We start from the raw sequence: 17212 nt of genomic DNA, 5'->3' as shown, positions 1-17212 counted from the left end.
GACCGATTTGTCACTGGAATTTATGTACTGATGCACAACACAGACGTTCACATGTGACTCATCCGCAATGTTAATGTTCATTGTGGTCGATGCAGGCTGTCGAAAGAGATGCTTCCAGAGCCAGTTCAGCAGGGCTTCGCAGTGGGTGAAGTCACGGTTCCACCTGCAGCGATTTTCTCTGTATCCTGTGTCTCGTCGCTGAGTATCCGAATAGTTGGTGGTTAACAGATAAGATGGGTCGATGATCCGGTGCAGGGCAGCGCCAACAAGTGCTGGAGAAGCTCAGTTTAATATTTTACAAGTGAGGTTTCCAGATCCTCGCTGCCTTTTTATCTGCGAATTCTGAATCATATTTTCCGCGTCTTTTTCTCTTCTGTTGTCCTTGATTCTCGCCCTGTGCTCGAGACCTTTTCGACAATTTAGCGTCTTCTACCATTTTATCCCTAGAGGCTTTTTCGCTGGATGAAGAGACCACCTCTTAAAAGATACATTTCGCTCTTTTGCATTAAGTTTTGGGAGATTTCTTCGCATATTTTGAGACTCTGGTTGTTGTGACCTTTTTCGTATTTGGTGACATTTTTAGGTGAATTTTTGCATTGATTTTTCCTTTTTTTCATCAGTCTTGTGTTTGCAATTTTTATTTTAAAAATTCTGTTTACAAATCTCCTCCAATGTTTCTAAACTTTTGCTGCGATATTATTGCAAGGCGATTTTAAGACTATTGCGCAGAACCTTTTGACATCGCTTTTCTCATTTTGCATTCCTCTCGTTTTCTTTTTTCTCAAAGACTGTATTTTTTTGCTTTCTCTCCCTCTCAGTCTCGTTCATTCATTCTCTCCATATCGTTCTCTCTCTCGCTCTTTCCTACATGTTTCCATCCGCCCGTCTGCCTTCACTGTCTTTCTTCTAGTACCTGTGCTGTCCAATCCCAGGTTACGAGTCTGCACGGGGATGATGGAGCAGGCACAGCCCAAGCGGGTCTTGCTGCTTCCGACTGTCCGGCGCTGACGGGTCGAGAGGCGTCGGAGCTCATGAGTCACCATCGGGCCATCTCATCAGTTCATGCCGCCGACAGCTGCACCTCTCACGGAATGAGATGGGAAAATACAGGCGCGTCCACACTGTTGTTTCTAAAAATTAGAAATTCTCAAAATAAAATCCAATTTTTACATTGCCCACTCATGATATTTCTTGCATAAATGTCGTTCAGCGCACCTAAAATGATTTCTGATTAAATTGTCGGACTTTAGAGCAAGAAGGAATCTGTTTCACTGCCTCTGAATTAAGGACTGCATGCTGGGATATTGTTTAGTGAATCTGTTAATCCTGTTGTAAAAGGCTCCCTGAAATGTTCATTTTCTTTCTCGACGCAAAGTGACCTGCTAAAATATATTCCCTGACTCGTACCTTTCATTTCTGGGTTTCTGGCATTTAACAAAGATGGGAACGTTGAAACTTCATCTACGGACGTAATTTCGGGATCAACAAAGTTGACCTGGGACCCTTTGACTTGCAGTTATTTGCACTAGTCGGAGCTAACGCCCTGGAGCATAGACCAAGTCTGCTCCTTTAAAATGTAATAGTCTGCGGAATAGGACCGACGAGTGGCTTGTAAATCTTGGAGAGTTTACAAGAAATTCCTTAAAACTTTCTCACCTTTCGAGAAGGTCATCAACACCTTCAGCTCAATTTAAACGATGAATAAAATCGACGAAGAATTACATTTTTATCAACAAGTTTATTTTTTTATTTCTGCCAGAATACATTGCATAAATGGACAATTCTCGGTCAGGTTCTTCTTCGACAAGGAACCTCGCGCCCACTGTCCAGCTGAGTGGAGGCAGATGCAATCTGGTGGGATAGGGGTCGCTGGCGATCCAGCGGTTCGAGGGGCGGCGGGATGAGTTTTAAACATTACCCCATATCTTCAATCGCCTACGAACATACTGAAGAGAGCGATTACTCACTGGAGTTCATGGACTGATGCACAATACAGACGTTCACATGTGACTCATCCGCAATGTTAATGTTGATTGTGGTCGATGCAGGCTGTCGAGAGAGAAGGTTCCAGAACCAGTTCAGCACAGGGCGGAGATAGCGCCACATCATCACTCGCTTCGCAGTGGGTTAAGTCACGGTTCCACCTGCAGTGATTTTCTCAGTATCCTGTGTCTCGTCGCTGAGCAGCCGAATAGTTGGTGGTTAACAGATAAGATGGGTCGATGATCTGGTGCAGGGCAGCGCCGACAAGTGCTGAAGAAGCTCAGTTTAATAATTCACAATTGAGGTTTCTAGATCCTCACTTGCCCTTTTATCTGCGAATTCTGAATCATATTTTTCGCGTCTTTTTTCTCTTCTGTTGTCCTTGTTTCTCACCCTGTTTTCGAGACATTTTCGACAATTTAGCGTCTTCTACCTCTTTACCCCTCTGGGCTTTTTCGTTGGATGAAGAGGCCACCTCTTAAAAAATACATTTCCCATTAAATTTTAGGAGGTTTCTTCGCATATTTTCAGACTCTAGTTGTTGTGACCCTTTTCGTATTTGTTGACAATTTTAGGTGAATTTTTGCATTGATTTTTCCTTTTTTTCAACAGTCTTGTGTTTGCAATTTTTATTTTATAAATTCTGTTTACAAATCTCCTCCAATGTTTCTAAACTTTTGCTGCGATATTATTGCAAAGCGATTTTAAGACAATTGCGCAGAAAATTTTTCCATCGCTTTTCTCATTTTGCATTCTTCTCGTTTTCTTTTTTCTCAAATACTGTATTTTTTTGCTTTCTCACCCTCTCAGTCTCGTTCATTCATTCGCTCCGTATCGTTCTCTCTCTCGCTCTTTGCCACATGTTCCCTTCCGACCGTCTGCCTTCACTGTCGATCTTCTCGCACCTGTGCTGTCCAATCGAAGGTTGCGAGTCCTGCTCGGGGATATAGGAGTAGCCACAGCCCAGGCTGGACCTACTGCTTCCGAGTGTCCGGCGCTTACTGGTCGAGAGGCGCCGGAGATCATGAGTCACCATTGGGCCATCTCATCAGTTCATGCCGCCTTAAGCCCCACCTGTCACGGAATGAGATGGGAAAATCCACTCACGTCCACACTATTGTTTATTAAAATTAGAAATTCTCAAAATAAAATCCAATTTTTACATTGCCCACTCGTGATATTTCTTGCATAAATGTCGTTCAGCGTACCTGAAATGATTTCTGATTAAATTGTCGGACTTTAGAGGGAGAAGAAATCTATTTCACTGCCTCTGAATTAAGGACTTCAAGCCGGAAGATTGTTGAGTGAATATGTTACTCCTGTTGAAATAGGCACCCTGAAATGTTCATTTTCTTTCTCAACGCATGGTGACGTGCTAAATATATTCCCCGTCTCGCACCTTTCCTCTCTGGGTTTCTGGCGTTTCACAAAGGAGTGGTTGTTGAAACTTCATCAACGAACGTAATTTCGCGATCAACAAGGGGCTTCCCAAAGTTGACTTGGGACCCTTTGACTTGCAGTTATCTGCACTAGTGCTGAGCTAACGGCATAGCGCATAGATCAAGGCTTCTGCTTTAAAATGTAATGGTCTGCAGAATAACACCGAGGAGTTGCTTTTAAAGCTTGGAGCGTTTACAAGCATTCACAAGAAATTCCTTAAAACTTTCGCATGTTTCGAGAAGGTCATCAACAGCTTCAGCTCAATTTAAACTATGAATAAAATCGACGAAGAATTACATTTTTATCAGCGAGTTTGTTTTTTTAATTGTGCCAGAATACATTGCAGGAATGGAGAATTCTCAGGCAGGTTCCTCTTCGACAAAGAACCTCGCGCCGACTGTCCAGCTGAGTGGAGGCAGATGCGATCTGTTGGGATAGGGGTCGCGGGCGATCCAGCGGTTCGAGGTGCGGCGGGATGAGTTTTAAACATTGCCCCAAGTCTTCAATCACCTACAAACATACTGAAATGAGCGATTTCTCACTGGAGTTTATGTACTAATGCACAATACAGACGTTCACATGTGACTCATCCGCAATGTTAATGTTGATTGTGGTCGATGCAGGCTGTGGAGAGAGATGTTTCCAGAACCAGTTCGGTACAGGGCGGAGATAGCGCCACATCGTCACTCGCTTCGCAGAGGGTGAAGTCACGGTTCCGCCTGCAGCGATTTTCTCACTACCCTGTGTCTTGTCGCTGCGCAGCCGAATAGTTAACCAGTTGGTGGTTAACAGATAAAATGGGTCGATGATATGTGCTGGGCAGCGCCGACAAGTGCTGAAGATGCTCAGTTTAATAGTTCACAAGTGAAGTTTCCAGATCCTCGCTTGCCCTTTTATCTGCGAATTCTGAATCATATTTTTTGCGTCTTTTTTCTCTTCTGTATCCTTGTTTCTCGCCCTGTTTCCGAGACCTTTTCGACAATTTTGCGTCTTCTACCTTTTTATCCCTCTTGGCTTTTTCGATGGATGAAGAGACCATCTCTTAAAAGATACATTTCGCTCTTTTGCATTAAGTTTTATCAGATTTCTTCGCATATTTTGAGACTAGGGTTGTTGTGACCCATTTCGTATTTGGTAACATTTTTAGGAGAATTTTACATTGATTTTTCCTTTTTTTCAACAGTCTTCTGTTTGCAATTTTTATTTTTAAAATTCTGTTTACAAATCTGCTCCAATGTTTCTAAACTTTTGATACGATATTATTGCAAGGCGACTTCAAGACTATTGCGCAGAACCTTTTGACATTGCTTTTCTTATTTTGCATTCTTCTCATTTTTTTTTCAAATACTGTGCTGTTTTGCTCTCTGTCGCTTTCTGTCACTTTCATTCATTCTCCCTATATCGTTCTCTCTCTCGCTCTTTCCTCCATGTTCCCATCCGCCCGTCTGCCTTCACTGTCTTTCTTCTAGTACCTGTGCTGTCCAATCCCAGGTTGCGAATCCTGCTAGTGGAATGGCAGCAGCCACGGTCCAAGCGGGACCTGCTGCTGCCGAGTGTCCGGTGCTGACGGGTCGAGAGCTGTCGGAGCTCATGAGTCACTATCGGGCCATCTCATCAGTTCATGCCGCCTTAAGCCGCACGTCTAACGGAATGAGCTGCGAAAATTCACTGGCGTCCACACTGTTGTTTCAAAAAATTATAAATTCTCAAAATAAAATCCAATTTTTACATTCCCCACTCGTGATATTTCTTGCACAAATGTCGTTCAGCGCACCTGAAATGTTTTCTGATTGAATTGACGGACTTTAGTGCGAGGAGAAATCTATTTCCCTGCCTCTGAATTAATGACTTCATGCTGGGATATTGTTTAGTGAATATGTTACTCCTATTGAAAAAGGCACCCTGAAATGTTCTTTCTCGATGCAAGGTGACCTGCTAAATATATTCCCCGTCTCGCACCTTTCCTTTCTGGATTTCTGTCGTTTCACAAAGGAGGGGATGTTGGAACTTCATCTATGGACGTATTTCGGGATAAACAAGGGGCTTCCCAAAGTTGACCTGGGACCCTTTGACTTTCAGTTATCTGCACTCGTTGTGAGTTTCCGCCCTGGCGCATAGACCAAGGCTTCTGCTTTAAAATGTAATGGTCTGCAGAATACCAGCGACGAGTGGCTTGTAAATCTTGTAGAGTTTACAAGAAATTCCTTAAAACTTTCTCAGGTTTCGAGAAAGTCATCATGACCTTCAGCTCAATTTAAACTATGAATAATATCGACGAAGAATTACATTTTTATCAGCAAGTTTATTCTTTGAATTCTGTCAGAATACACTGCAGGAATGGAGAATTCTCGGGCAGGTTCCTCTTCGACAAGGTAACTCGCGCCGTCTCTCCAGCTGAGTGGAGGCAGATGCGATCTGATGGGATAGGGGTCGTGATCGATCCAGCGGTTCGATGGGCGGCGGGATGAGTTTCAAACATTGCCCCATGTCTTCAATCGGCTAAGAACTTACTGAAGCGACCGATTTGTCACTGGAGTTTATGTACAGACGTTCACATGTGACTCATCCGCAATGTTAATGTTCATTGTGGTCGATGCAGGCTGTCGAGAGAGATGCTTCCAGAGCCAGTTCAGCACAGGGCGGAGATAGCGCCACATCGTCACACGTTTCGCAGTGGGTGAAGTCACGGTTCCACCTGCAGCGATTTTCTCAGTATCCTGTGTCTCGTCGCTGAGCAGCCGAATAGTTGGTGGTTAACAGATAAGATGGGTCGATGATCCGGTGCAGGGCAGCTCCGACAAGTGCTGGAGAAGCTCAGTATAATATTTTACAAGTGAGGTTTCCAGATCCTCACTTCCTTTTTATCTGCGAATTCTGAATCATATTTTCCGCGTCTTTTTCTCTTCTGTTTTCCTTGATTCTCGCCCTGTGCTCGAGACCTTTTCGACAATTTAGCGTCTTCTACCTCTTTATCCCTAGAGGCTTTTTCGCTGGATGAAGAGGCCACCTCTTAGAAAATACATTTCCCATTAAATTTTAGGAGATTTCTTCGCAGATTTTGAGACTTTGGTTGTTGTGACCTTTTTCGTATTTGGTGACATTTTTAGGTGAATTTTTGCATTGATTTTTCCTTTTTTTCATCAATCATCAGTTTGCAATTTTTATTTTAAAAATTCTGTTTACAAATCTCCTCCAATGTTTCTAAACTTTTGCTGCGATATTATTGCAAGGCGATTTTAAGTCTATTGCGCAGAACCTTTTTCCATCGCTTTTCTCATTTTGCATTGTTCTCGTTTTCTTTTTTCTCAAATACTGTATTTTTCTGCTCTCTCTCCCTCTATGAATCGTTAATTCATTCTCTCCTTATCGTTCTCTCTCTCGCTCTTTCCTACATGTTTCCATCCGCCCGTCTGCCTTCAGTGTCGCTCTTCTCGCACCTGTGCTGTACAATCCCAGGTTGCGAATCCTGCTGGTGTATATAAGAGCAGCCACAGCCCAGGCGGGACCTGCTGCTGCCGTGTGTCCGGCACTGACGGGTCGAGAGGTGTCGGAGCTAATGAGTCACTATCGGGCCATCTCATCAGTTCATGCCGCCGACAGCCGCACCTCTCACGGAATAAGATGGGAAAATCCACTCGCGTCCACACTGTTTCTAAAAATTATAAATTCTCAAAATAAAATCCAATTTTTACATTGCCCACTCGTGATATTTCTTGCATAAATGTCGTTCAGCGTACCTGAAATGATTTCTGATTAAATTGTTCGACTTTAGATCGAGAAGGAATCTGTTTCACTGCCTCTGAATTAAGGACTTCAAGCCGGAAGATTGTTTCGTGAATATTTTACTCCTGTTGAAAAAGGCACCGTGAAATGTTCATTTTTTTTCTCGATACAAGATGACCTGCTAAATATATTCCCCGTCTCACACCTTTTCTGGTGTTTTACAAAGGAGAGGATGTTGAAACTTCATCTACGGACGTAATTTCGGGATCAACAAAGATGACCTGGGACCCTTTGACTTGCAGTTATTTGCACTAGTCGGGAGCTAACGCCCTGGAGCATAGACCAAGGCTTCTGCTTTAAAATGTAATGGTCTGCAGAATAGGACCGAGGAATGGCTTGTAAATCTTGGAGAGTTTACAAGAATTCACAAGAAATTCCTTAAAACTTTCTCACGTTTCGAGAAGCTCATCAACAGCTTCAGCTCAATTTAAACTATGAATAAAATCGATGAAGAATTACATTTTTACCAACAAGTTTATATTTTTAATTGTGCCAGAATATATTGAAGAAATTGAGAATTCTCGGGCAGGTTCCTCTTCGACAAGGAACCTCGTGCCGACTGTCCAGCTGAGTGGAGGCAGATGCGATCTGGTGGGATAGGGGTCACGGGCGATCCAGCGGTTCGAGGTGAGGCAGGAGGACTTTTAAACATTCAATCGGCTACGAACATACTGAAGCGACCGATTTGTCACTGGAGTTTATGTACTGATGCACAATGCAGACGTTCACATGTGACTCATCCGCAATGTTAATGTTGATTGTGGTCGATGCAAGCTGTTGAGATAGAAGGTTCCAGAGCCAGTTAGGTACAGGGCGGAGATAGCGCCACATCGTCACTCGCTTCGCAGTGGGTGAAGTCACGGTTTCACCTGCATCGATTTTCTCAGTATCCTGTGCCTCGTCGCAGCGCAGCCGAAACTCAGTTCACCAGGGAGGTTTCCAGCTCCTCGCTCAACTTTCTATCGAGGGATTTTCAAAACCTATTTTCCGCGTCTTTTTCTCTTTTGTTGTCCTTGTCTCTCGCCCTGTTTTCGAGACCTTTTCGACAATTTAGCGTCTTCTACCTTTTTATCCCTAGAGGCTTTTTCGCTGGATGAAGAGGCCACCTCTTAGAAAATACATTTCCCATTAAATTTTAGGAGATTTCTTCGCAGATTTTGAGACTTTGGTTGTTGTGACCTTTTTCGTATTTGGTGACATTTTTAGGTGAATTTTTGCATTGATTTTTCCTTTTTTTCATCAGTCTTGTGTTTGCAATTTTTATTTTAAAAATTCTGTTTACAAATCTCCTCCAATGTTTCTAAACTTTTGCTGCGATATTATTGCAAGGCGATTTTAAGTCTATTGCGCAGAACCTTTTTCCATCGCTTTTCTCATTTTGCATTGTTCTCGTTTTCTTTTTTCTCAAATACTGTATTTTTCTGCTCTCTCTCCCTCTATGAATCGTTAATTCATTCTCTCCTTATCGTTCTCTCTCTCGCTCTTTCCTACATGTTTCCATCCGCCCGTCTGCCTTCAGTGTCGCTCTTCTCGCACCTGTGCTGTACAATCCCAGGTTGCGAATCCTGCTGGTGTATATAAGAGCAGCCACAGCCCAGGCGGGACCTGCTGCTGCCGTGTGTCCGGCGCTGACGGGTCGAGAGGTGTCGGAGCTAATGAGTCACTATCGGGCCATCTCATCAGTTCATGCCGCCGACAGCCGCACCTCTCACGGAATAAGATGGGAAAATCCACTCGCGTCCACACTGTTTCTAAAAATTATAAATTCTCAAAATAAAATCCAATTTTTACATTGCCCACTCGTGATATTTCTTGCATAAATGTCGTTCAGCGTACCTGAAATGATTTCTGATTAAATTGTTCGACTTTAGATCGAGAAGGAATCTGTTTCACTGCCTCTGAATTAAGGACTTCAAGCCGGAAGATTGTTTCGTGAATATTTTACTCCTGTTGAAAAAGGCACCGTGAAATGTTCATTTTTTTTCTCGATACAAGATGACCTGCTAAATATATTCCCCGTCTCACACCTTTTCTGGTGTTTTACAAAGGAGAGGATGTTGAAACTTCATCTACGGACGTAATTTCGGGATCAACAAAGATGACCTGGGACCCTTTGACTTGCAGTTATTTGCACTAGTCGGGAGCTAACGCCCTGGAGCATAGACCAAGGCTTCTGCTTTAAAATGTAATGGTCTGCAGAATAGGACCGAGGAATGGCTTGTAAATCTTGGAGAGTTTACAAGAATTCACAAGAAATTCCTTAAAACTTTCTCACGTTTCGAGAAGCTCATCAACAGCTTCAGCTCAATTTAAACTATGAATAAAATCGATGAAGAATTACATTTTTACCAACAAGTTTATATTTTTAATTGTGCCAGAATATATTGAAGAAATTGAGAATTCTCGGGCAGGTTCCTCTTCGACAAGGAACCTCGTGCCGACTGTCCAGCTGAGTGGAGGCAGATGCGATCTGGTGGGATAGGGGTCACGGGCGATCCAGCGGTTCGAGGTGAGGCGGGAGGACTTTTAAACATTCAATCGGCTACGAACATACTGAAGCGACCGATTTGTCACTGGAGTTTATGTACTGATGCACAATGCAGACGTTCACATGTGACTCATCCGCAATGTTAATGTTGATTGTGGTCGATGCAAGCTGTTGAGATAGAAGGTTCCAGAGCCAGTTAGGTACAGGGCGGAGATAGCGCCACATCGTCACTCGCTTCGCAGTGGGTGAAGTCACGGTTTCACCTGCATCGATTTTCTCAGTATCCTGTGCCTCGTCGCAGCGCAGCCGAAACTCAGTTCACCAGGGAGGTTTCCAGCTCCTCGCTCAACTTTCTGTCGAGGGATTTTCAAAACCTATTTTCCGCGTCTTTTTCTCTTTTGTTGTCCTTGTCTCTCGCCCTGTTTTCGAGACCTTTTCACCCATTTTTGGCGCCTTTCCACCTTTTTTCGACTTGTTCCCCTCAGTTTTTTCGCTGGATAGAGAGGCCATCTCTTTAAAACTACTTTTCGGTCATTTACATCACGTTTTACGCGATTTTTGTTCCGCAGTTTTCGCAACGCTAATTTTTGTGATTGTTTTCGTATTTGGTGATATTTTTAGGTCAATGTTATGCAGTTTTATTGGATTTTTTATTGAATGTTATTGGATTTTTTTCAACGGTTCTCTCTGTATCTTTTTGCAATAATTCATCTGGCTTGACAAACTTTCTCTCATGTTTCTCGATTTTTTTCCCGCGATTCTTTAGCAGTTGGGGATTTTTTTGGAACCTTTTCTCATTTTGAATTCTCTTTTTCAGTTTTAAAATGTCATAATTTGAAACTCTGTTATCTCTCTCTCCCTTCCCCCCGCCCCTCCCTACCCCCCAACCCCGTACAAGTCTATAACCGTCCGGCTGCCTTCACTCCACCCCTCCTCCCACCTGCCCCAGTTTGCGAGTCTCTCTTGTGGATTGTGGAGCCCCGACACCCCAGGCGGGACCTTCTGCTGCACAGTGTCCGGCGCTGACAGGCGGCTCGGAGGGTCGAGATGCGGCGAAACTCATGAGCCAGGATAGTGTCATCTAATCAGTTCATGCCGCCTAAAGCCGTCCCTCTCACGAAATGAGATGGGAAAATTCACTCGCGTCCACACTGTTCTTTTTAAAAATGACAAATTCTCATAACAAAACCAAATTTTACATTTCCTACTCGTGATATTTACGGATAAATGTCTTTCAGGCCATAATACAGCCATTCACATGCGACCTTTCTGCACTGTTAATGTAAGTTGGAGTGGATGCAACTGAGGTGGGTGGAGGCGTACAAGAGAGAAGGTTCCAGGACCAGTCTAGTGAAGTGCGGAGATAGCGCCACATCGTCACCCGATTCGCACTGGGTTCCAACCAATAAACAGCGAGAATCTCAGTATCCTGTGAATTGTGGGCGAGCAGTCGAATAGATGGTGTTAAACAGATAAGATGTGTCGACGATGCAGTGCAGCGCCTCCAAATGCTGGAGAAAGAATTTAGTAGATGACAAATAAGGGTTCCAGTTCCTATGGCGCGATCATTGAACACCCGCAGACAAGAAGCGAGCAAAGGCTTTATTGATCAGAAGACTCAGACTCTGCTCTGCAATATCTCCTGCGGATTTTCAAGGCCGTCCTACCTGCGACCTGGTGGCTTTTCGACCAGATCCACGGCTTTTCTCACCCCTCCATGAGGTCCACGGTCCGCCTGCTCTCGGACAAGCTCGTGTGGCATGGTTTCCTCCGAGATATTACCCTGTGGGCTTGAACCTGCTAACAGTGCCAGTGTGCTACGGTCTACCGGGCCACCAAAGCCCCTCTACAAACTTTCGAGCCGGTGCAACGCACGTTTGAACATGACTACGTTGACATTGTCGACCTCCTCCCAGTGTTCGCCATCTGTTCACGACCATCGACTGGTTCACACCCTGGCCAGAGGCGATACCGATGGCTGTGTGTGATACAGAGACGTGCACCCAGGCTTTCCTCACCAGAGTCCTGACCCATGTCACATTGGACCAAGGAGCGCAGTTCATGTCCCTGTGGTCCAACCTGGCGCAATTCTGTAGCAGCCAGGTCCACCATTCGACAGCCTTCTATCCCCTCTTCAAACAGTTCACCCCCGCTACCTGAAGGCTGCGTTGAAAGGCTGAATGACCCCGCCGAACTGGATGGACGACCCTCCATGTGTACTGCTCGGAATCCACACGGCACCAAAGGAGGCATCGACTGCAGAGATCGTGTACGGCGTACCGCTCTCCATTCCCAGGGGACCTACATTTCCACACTCTCCACCTGCAGACCAGCGCATTAGACATCCTGCACAGGCTGAGAGCAAGCGGGTGGACGACTTCCCCCGGCCAGACACGGCTTGGCACCCAAGCCATGACCCAGTGGATCTGCACTTCACACACTACGTCTTTGTATGCAGAGGACAGCAAGGGACTCCCTACAGTGCCCGGACGAAGACCCCTTCAAGGTACTGCGGAGAGATGGCATGGTGTTCACATTGGACATCGGCGGCCGACAGGATAGATTCACAGCCAACCGGCTCAAAGTCGCGCACCTGGATTCTGACCGGCCAGCCCCAGACCCCCAGGTCAAGCGCAGAGGTAGACGGCCCAGAGACCGTAAGTCAGACCACTCACAGAGCGCTGGCGGTTCCGGGGCAGGGGGTGCGATTGCGCAAAGAAACAGGCCGAATCGCCGCAACACGCAGCGGGTCCAAGATGACGCAGGCTCCCCTTCACTGCCGAGAAGGAGCCTGAGCCTATCACCACCTGCGGGCTAAGCAAGCAGTCCTTTATTTCCGCATAGTGGCCATCCAGCCAGAGACGACATCACTTCCGGAAGTCGGGACTACGTCAATGTACCAGCTCAGACATGCGGGGGAATTCAAAACCAGTCTTTGTTGTTCACTCACCTGTGTGGATGCCTCGTTATTTGGTAGCGCTGCCGCAGCGGAAGCGACACTCTCCTCATAGGCGTACACCCTCATCTCTGGAATCAAAGTGGTGAACATTTTCTGCATTGCTTCCCAAGCTAATACATTTGTCCTCCAGTCAGGAGACCAGAGCTGCTCGCAGTTCTCCAGATGTGGCTTCACCAGCACCTTGTAGGGTTGCACCATAACTTCCCTGTTCTTAAATTTCATCTTTCTAAAAATGAAGGCCAACATTCCATTTGCCTTCTTGATCGCCTGCTGCACCTGCAAACCAAGCTCTTGCGATTCATGCACAAGCTCTCCCAAGTCCTTCTGCGGGCTGCTTGCTGCAATCACTTGCCATTCAAATAATAATCTGATCTTTCATTATTCCTTCCAAAGTGCATAACCTCACATTTACCAACATTGAACTCCATCTTGCACATTTACATAACCAGTCTATAACTCCCTGCAGCCTCCCAGTGTCTGTAGAAATGATCAAATATGCTTTTCCACTCAATTTGGCTGCTTTCCTGAGGCAGCAGGAAGGGTGGGCGGGGGGGGGGGGGGTTGTTTTGCATTCAAGTTCTTTATTTTTACAGTGCTGTACAAACCAAAGCAATGAATCGAAACCAGTGCAACTATTTAGAGAACAGATTAAGGTGTTGTGGCACCTTGTAAGCCACACAGCGGGACAGCTGGCCAAAATGGTGCCAACGGGGGGTTTCCCTTCCTTCCAGTTTGGGGTTCAGAAACCCGCGCTTGGGGACCACGTGATGCCCAGGTGACGTCAGCACCCTCAGTGCAGTTCTCGGCCTGGGAGTATAAGTGCAGCCCAACAGCCTGCAATAAACTAGTTTGCTCACTGAGCTCAACCTTTCTGGTTGCGTGTGATATTGGAGGAGCAGTGTAGCCATCGCTACAGCGTTATAAATAGACCAAAATTACAGTGACGAGTGCAGCACTGTTAGAGGATAGGAACATACAAAGGGTGTCAGATATTAAATGCTAACAACAGAAGGTATGTTTTTAACCTGGATTGAATGCATTTGAGGTTGGGGACTAGTTTAATGCTGCTCCATGAAGGCCCGGTCTCCTCGGTGTGTGCACTGAGTGCGTGGATCAGTCAGGTGTCCTGCAGTAACTGACCTGAGCTGCTTGGGAGCAGAGTAGGGCATAAGCAGATTGGAGATATGGGGTGGGGTGGGGGGGGGGGTGGTGCAAGGTCGTTGAGAGCCATAATGTAAATAGCAGCAGCTTGAAGTCGATTCTGAGCTGCAATGGCAGCCACTGGAGAGAGGCCAGAATTGGGGTGATATGGTCCCACTTCTTGGCACCTCTCAGGACCTGAGTTCTGAACTAGTTGGAGATGGGGAAGGGAGAACTGACTAATCCAAGCGTACAGCAAGTTAGCGTAGTCCAGGCGTGAGATGATGAGAGTGTGAACAACCCTTTTGAGGTCTTTGAGTGAGTCCACAGCTTCTTGCTGAAATGGACAGAGTAGTTCCTTCCTGTACCATGCTGTGCTGCATCCAGACACAATGCATCCATGGAAACTGGTGCTGAATTATGTTTGGCCTCCGAGGATGAGTGAAGGACAAGGTAGCAGGTAAAGGGCAGACAGTTGAGGTGTCAGGCGATCTTTTTGCAACGTGAAACGAAATGGAATGCGGATCATAGCTGGTGGTCGGCAAGTCAAGTCCATCTGGCCCATCATTGAATTGTTATCACGTTGACATCGGAGATGCAGGGCTCCACAGCGAAAAAATAAAATGCTCGAGCTGAGGTCAAGCAGCATCTCTGGAGGCAAAGTAATGTGATGGACAGTTTGAAACAGGTTGCTGCATTATGACTGAGAGCTTGCTGAACATAAATGATCCAATGAAATCAGAAATTAGATACCACTATTGGTCACCCATGTCTTGTGTTCATAACATGCAGTGCAAGGTTGGGCCGCTAGAGGGAACCAGCTTCAAACCATTTTATTCTGTACGAGAGGCAAAATTGACTATTTGCAAGTAACTATTCTTCTAAGATTCATAACCTACAGGAACAACTTGCCATTGATTAGGATTATATTTGTAACTTTTTTCAGCTTTGGTGTATAGTGGTAGCGTATTTGACTTCAGATCTGAATGCCCCCTTCACCATTTCTCTTTCCCCAAAGTGATGTAAGGTGTGAGGGGCACCTCTGATCTTAGTTGATGAAAGAATTAGCTAGGAGAATGCTTTGAAACAGATAACTTTGAAAAAGGGAGCACTTAATTAAGGTTTGACTTCCTCTCCTTGTTCATTTGTCTGGTCTACAGTGCACCGCTGGCAGTATCTGGTGAGTTTGTCAACGCACCTCACAATCCCCAGCGGTCGCTGCACAAACTACTTCCTCACCTCAGGGCACCCTTGGATTCGTTTGAACCCCCACCACCACCCAGGCATGGCACCCACCTGTCTCACATTCCTGGCGAACTGCTTTCCGCGGAGTACATTTTCATTCAGCAGGCCCGACCACGGCACCTCTGCAGCGACTGTACGAGGGGCCATATAGCGTTCCGGCTCTACATTCATGCTGGACATTGGCGGCAGGCTGGAGCTGTTTACTGTGGACAGGCTGAAGCCAGCACACCTCGATCCCACCAAGCCCATGGTCGTAGCCCAGCCCAAGCAAGCAAGGCCGCCTGGCGAAAAGTACATTGGTGCCGGTTCTGGGGGGGAGGGGGCTGTGTGGCAGCTCACCACTAGGCAGGTGAACCAGCCCTGCTTTTAAGCGACGCAGTGGGGCAGCTGGCCAAAATGGCGCCGTTGGGGGTTTCCCTTCCTTCCAGCAGGGGGCCACGCTGGGGAACCACGTGATGCCCGAGTGACGTCAGCACCCTCCAGCACAGTTCTCAGCTAGGTCTTGGCTGGGAGTATAAGTGCAGCCCAGTAGCCTGCAATAAACTAGTCTGCTCACTGAGCTCAACCCGTCTGGTTGTGTGAGTTCTTTCAGGAGCAATGTAGCTCCCGCTACAGACCCTTCTTTTAAAAAGCTCACATTTCAGAGTTAAGGCCACACAATTAAGCTGATTGGCCAAATTATATCACCCAGAATTAGCCTTTTTAACATTAGCCATAAATAAAATTATTTGACCTCTGTAAAAGTTTTAAAAGCATCCCAGATAACTAAAACGGAACCTCTTTTACAAAAAAAAGGCAATTTTTTTTTCAAAAAATCTGAGTCCAATAATATAAGGGTGTCCAACCACCAGTTTAGCACTTCTAGGTAAATCTGGGATACTAATAGACAAAATCACTGGAGTTTGGTCAGAAATTAATATGCTCTCACAAGTACAGAAGAAATTAATTGTTGGTCCAAAAGAAAGCTACCAATATGTAAATATGTATGACCTTGGTGGACCTTGGAAAAAAAGAGAATTCCTTATCATCAGAAATCTCCAGAAGTGAATAACACCAGTTTGTAGCATAAAATAATTTATAAGTATAGATGACTGGTTTAAATTAGCAATTTTATGAGATGAGTGGTCAAGTTCAGGGTTGAATCAACTAGTTAAGTCGCCGCCTATTATCAAAGAATAAATATATAAATCCAGTTTTAAAAAAATGTCAGTCATCAGCATTAGGACCATAGATGTTAACAAAATAACCTTCGCTATAAACCTCATGTTTAATAAACAGCACCGATTGGTCAATCAAAATTCCCCTAAATTTAGTCATAAATGCTGAGTGAAACTGCTGTCCCTTCCAAAAGTTCAAAAGTGAGAGGTATCAGATACACGAAGATGCATTTCTTGTAAGAAAATAATCTCTGGTTGAAACGTTCTAATATGTGAAAAGATCTTTCAACATTTAACTGGGTGGTTTATCCCTGAGATATTCCAAGATAAAAAAAATAATACCTTTGGGCCATCTAGGAAATTAGAAATCAGTAATTCAATTTTTTAAAATGATGGAATCACCTAACCTCTCAAAAATCCTAACCTAACAAACCCCTTCTCCCATTCTGTGGACCCCTCTGCTCATGGCAGCAGCTCACAAAGCAATAATTCCCCTAAATTCACTGGTAGCAGATATCACAACACAATGCCTCAATAACCACAAGATTCCAGTCCCTCCTGGAGTTTGAGTGAGTGATGTTTAAATATTCCACACCCTGCAAACCTTCTGTGTGAACTCGCTGATGTTTCATCAGGCTGTTGTACTTGGTGAACTGGGAGCAGGTGAATAGCCTTTCCCCGGTGTGTTCTCATTGGTGAGTCAACAGGTGGGACAACTGGGTGAACTCCTTTCTGCACTTGGAGCAGATGAATGGCCTCTCCCCAGTGTGGAACCGGTGGTGGGTCAGCAGGTGAGAGGATTGGGTGAAGCCCTTAACAACATTTCATCAAATCTCCAATGATAAGTAGTTTCTACCACCTCGGAACCACCACAAGAAACTAACAATAATGAATGATCAAACAATATCCTACTTTTATATTCAGCATGAGTAATTCTACCTTACAATTGTGCCAATACCATAAATAAATCAATTCTTCAAAACGAATCATGTCAGAGTAAAATGAAAAATCCTTTTC

At 45.1% G+C, this 17212-nt stretch overlaps 1 pseudogene; it reads right to left on the bottom strand.

Moving 5' to 3' along the window:
- Positions 1 to 17212, bottom strand: part of LOC138765471 (zinc finger protein 585B-like) — a 70460-nt pseudogene that overhangs the window by 37494 nt on the left and 15754 nt on the right.

The sequence above is a fragment of the Narcine bancroftii genome, chromosome 5 (genome assembly GCF_036971445.1).
Source record: "Narcine bancroftii isolate sNarBan1 chromosome 5, sNarBan1.hap1, whole genome shotgun sequence".
NCBI classification, from domain to species: domain Eukaryota; kingdom Metazoa; phylum Chordata; class Chondrichthyes; order Torpediniformes; family Narcinidae; genus Narcine; species Narcine bancroftii.
The sequence above is the reverse complement of the archived record's forward strand: the minus strand, read 5'-3'. Positions and strand labels throughout refer to the sequence as shown.